Below are 5,000 nucleotides of genomic sequence, written 5' to 3' on the forward strand. Positions count from 1 at the left end.
TGTCCCGAACATTACAAATGCAAATATTGTCTGTTCACTTCCGGAGAAGACTCACCGATTTATTCCCTTGGCGTTGTGGTAGCCTACTAAAGACATTCCTGCCTCGCAGTCTCTTGGGCTGGAGTTTGAGTCCCGCTCAAGCTCGATGGTTTCTGGCAGAATCTGTAACCTCACTGTCCCTGGGAGCTAGGGATGAGGAGCTTGAAGGACACTATAGGTCTACCTGCTGAGTCATCTGCAGCCATTGTCTATCCTTCCCTGGTCCTAGCATGTTGTAGAAGGGACTCTGTTTAAAGACTTAAACGTGTAAAAGTCTGTCATGGAAGGGAGAGGCAACGGACAGTGTTAATACCCTAGCTAGCAGGGTAGTGCCATATGGACTGACCATATACAAATACGATCAGATATATAAATATTTGTATGTATTTATACGTATCTATATGTCTGTATTATTAAGCTACAGAATTTAAAGCTCGCCGGTGAATGTCATTCGATCGACATAACTTTGACTTGTGAAATTTTAATCGTGGAAACGAAGGGCTAATTTACCTGACAAAATCTGCCTGCCGACAAAACTTTGCTGTGTATGAATATATACACGCATGTTACTCACGAATGTTAGGAGTTATTTTTCGGCCAGCTTTAATTATACTGGGATCTGTTACTTTGGCCATAAATTACAGCGAATATCACACAAAGGAATGCTTGTTGTTGTATTTAAATCTCAATTTAATCAGTTCGTCCCTCGTCGTTCTATTTACATTTTTAACTGAACGCCGAGCCTTCATTATATTTTCAGATCAGTAATTTTCTGTACCTTTTTTTATTTTTATTTTTTTTTTTTACCATAGATGATACCTCATTCATATTTTTATAAATAGCGACGATTATCAATATTAGTGTTAAGAATATTCTATATTAAATTTAGAATAAGTTTAAAATGAAAGAAGTTACTCATTTTGAACTTTGAAATAGTATTTAGTAAAGCAAGAATTCTTTTAAAGTGTAATTTTTTTTTCTTTTTTATTTTTTACTTCAAATAATATTTCATTTATATTTTTATGAATATCAGCGATTATGAATATCATTGTCAAGTATATTCTAGATTATATTCCAAGAAAAGTTTACAATGAAATAAATAACTCGAACACATTGTGAAATTCGAAATATATCCAGTAATGCAAGAACTATTTGAAATGAGCAGAGCTTTATACTACTATCTTCAATATATCACTTTCACACGGTTTACATCCAGATGTGAATACTTTATCGTCTCTAATTCCTAATTCATATTCATTCCAGATAAATGAAAAGAATTATAATGTCATGTTCCCGTCCCCTTCAAAAGAATATAATTACATTCAAATGTCAATTTGACGTCCATTTTAGTAGACAAAAAATTAATTTAGCTCAGTTGCAATGTTGTATATTACTTATGACATGGCGTGGAATTCATTGCACGGCGAAATTAAATGCATTAGAAGAAGCGTCAAAGGGAAAAGGGTTATACGGAAATGGGTCTTCGTGCATGAAGCCTTTGCTGGAATAATGCAGAGAAATGCATGCATGTTGCCGCTTGAATCACTTATGCATGCATACACGGCTAATGCTCGATTTCATGACGCTGCCCAGACTTGAGGAGCTTATGAAAGCTTACAGGAAATGTTACTTTCGAGAAATTCTTGAAAAGATTGAAAGTGTGAGGCGAGAAAATTGATCATTATTATGTCTTTATCTATGTTCTTATCTAAATTTTGTCCTCCCTGCTACCACTATAAGCTAATGATGGATGTTCTTATAAACAATACGTTGAGGAGGAGAATGTTAAGTTTTGTTATCTCAGTGAAATTCCTCACTCGACTAAATTCTTATTATTATTATTATTATTATTATTATTATTATTATTATTATTATTATTATTATTATTATTATTATTATTATTATTATTATTATTATTATTATGTTGACTGTTATGATGAAATCAACATACTCAAGCAATTAAAAAAAAAAAATGTTTTGATGCTGATCAAAGAGACTTTTTGTTACTGCCAAGTGACTTTCTTAGTCTACAAATTATACAAAGAAACGCATATACATAACACATACATGGATATTATTTTCATACATGGAAAGTATAAAGAAACTTGTTAGCACTATATGATAAAACGAACATCAGAAAATGAAACCCTATGTATGAGATTAGATTTTCATCATTGTTTCAAACTTATTCTGAGAAGTGAATTCTAATTATCTCTGCTCTTCAGAGTAGAGAATTCTGTCTATAATAGGATATTACCCTTTATATATATATATATATATATATATATATATATATATATATATATATATATATATATATATATGTATATATATATATATATATATATATATATATATATATATATATATACATACATATATGTGTATGTATTATATGTGTATATATATATATATATATATATATATATATATATATATATATATATATATATATATATATATATACATATATATATATATATATATATATATATATATATATATATATATATATATATATATATCGTATACCTATCTTCCCACCATAATCATTGCAGGTTGACTTTGTGTGGAAGGTCAACAGTAGCCGAGGTATGACAGATCTCGACCCATCGACCTACACGAGTCGAGGTCGAACCAGCACGATCACCTACCGACCGAGCGCCCACGCGATCGCTAACGATCAATATGGCGTCGTCTTTTGCCAAGGAATTAATAGGCTGGGCGTACAGAAGGTTCCGTGCATGTTCGTCATTAGTCCTGCAGGTAAGAAAAAAAAAGAAGAACATGTAGGTCTTTGTCATTTCAATGCTCAGTCATTGACACAGTAGGTATTTCTTTGCGTGTCAGTGTGCCAGCTTGTGTCGATCTGTGGGTAATTATTTTTTTATATCTGTTGGTAGATTTTTCGCGTTATGTAAATGTCTTTTCTTTGTTATATCGCATGAATCAGTGGAATGTGTTTGTCCGGTTGTATGTTCCATGTGTTTGGTGGTAACGGCTTCCGTGTATAGAACATTGTTTTATTTTCTAGGTTCATGAATATTTAAAATCTGTTACCTAAGAGTCAAATGTCAATGGATGATAATTTTTAGTTTGTTTATTTTTTGCATTTTTCAATTGTGTTTCATCATGCGAGTTTTTGCATTGATCCGTCAGCCATGTTACTATTGTCTTTGCAATGTATCGATTGCTTATTGATATATGAGTTTGAGTGGTTATGCTATTGGTTTTGTATAACTCATTTCTGATTCCTAAAATTACCTTTATTTTGTTACACTCTGTCGCAATATATTAATTTTTTTTTCATTCTATTGATATAAAATCTAAACTCAATCTTTATGCTTTTAGACCGTGTAAAATGTTTCTCATTTCATTAAACATCCTACAATAGATTTGAATTTGAAATATTTCATTGTTAGTCAAAATAAAACAATTTCATGTACCTTGCAGTATGCAAAACTAACATCTTTACTGTATTACTATATACTGGTTTATCACCATTACTCATGTTTTGTTCATAGAGTCATATGCCACAATATCAAGAAACCAATTTGATAACAATGAAAACATTAAGCTTCGTTAACGGTTATCTCTTGTAATATGTCGCTTTATGTGTACAATTTTAAAAAATTTGCCGTGAAAAATACGGTAAAAATCCTGGATTAAATATTGCCAGAAATTTGCTGTTTTAAAAACGGATATATTAACGTGAAGGAGTGATATTACGGTCACCAACCCGTGAAATATAATAATAAAGTAAGGTAAAGTTGCAGCCGAGAACAGCATATTACTACGGAGAATTCTCGGTTGAAATTATTATTATTATTATTTTTTTTTTTTTTTTTTTGGAGGGGGGGGGTGTGCTATGTAGGTATACTTTGTCACATGCTTCATAGCGAATATCTCAACGTGTTTAGGTATATGTAACTCTTTCATACAGTGAATCAGTTATTTATGTTAACATCAAATATAAATAACTGCTTCCTTTTTCAATGTTGAGTGCATTTTCTTATCACACGGACACCTTCCTTAAACGGATAAAATCAAGAAGTTTGTGTAAAGACACTTAATCCTTTATGCAACTTACCACCACAATGATACAGTAGTATCAGTCTTTATCAATAAACTCATCTTACCAATTAATTAAAATATAGCTAATATTTCCTCATATTCCATTAATGAAGTATTAATTAATTTGGACAAATGTCAATTGAAACTGATAATTCTCTAATTGGAGAAAACATAATGAAACCATAATCCATTAGAGGTATGTAAGGCTTCTCTTGAATCTACTGCTAAACGACATTTGTACAAGATTTTTAGAATTGTTCTTATTGCTTTGAAAATTATTCTGGTTTGAAGTATATCTCCTTTTCTTCTCCATCTTTTTCTTCTTTTTTTCTTTTTTTCTTTTTTTCTTTTTCTTCTTTTTCTTCTTTTTCTTTTTTTTCTTCTTTTTCTTCTTCTTCTTCTTCTTCTTCTTCTTCTTCTTCTTCTTCTTCTTCTTCTTATTATTATTATTATTATTATTATTATTATTATTATTATCATTATTATTATTATTATTATTATTATTATTATTATTATTATTATTATTATTATTGTATTAACATTTTTATTTTCATTATTGCTGTTATTATTATTATTATTATTATTATTATTATTATCATTATTATTATTATTATTATTATTATTATTATTATTATTATTATTATTATTATTATTATCATTTTTATTATTATTATTATCCAAGCTGTTGTTGATGTTATTTTTATTCTTGGTTTTGTTATTATGATTTGCATGATTAGTTTATAATAATAGTAATGATAATAATAATAATAATAATAATAATAATAATAATAATAATAATAATAATAATAATAATAATAATAATAATAATAATAATAAATCTCCGTGGAAGTCTTGAACTCTAGAGAAGAAGTACTGAAATAATATAA

The 5,000-nt window shown here is 29.0% G+C and overlaps 1 pseudogene; it reads left to right on the top strand.

The window, feature by feature from the left end:
* LOC137652830 (uncharacterized) overlaps positions 1–5,000 on the top strand; it is a 41,396-nt pseudogene that overhangs the window by 24,245 nt on the left and 12,151 nt on the right.

The sequence above is a fragment of the Palaemon carinicauda genome, chromosome 14 (genome assembly GCF_036898095.1).
Source record: "Palaemon carinicauda isolate YSFRI2023 chromosome 14, ASM3689809v2, whole genome shotgun sequence".
NCBI classification, from domain to species: Eukaryota; Metazoa; Arthropoda; class Malacostraca; order Decapoda; family Palaemonidae; genus Palaemon; species Palaemon carinicauda.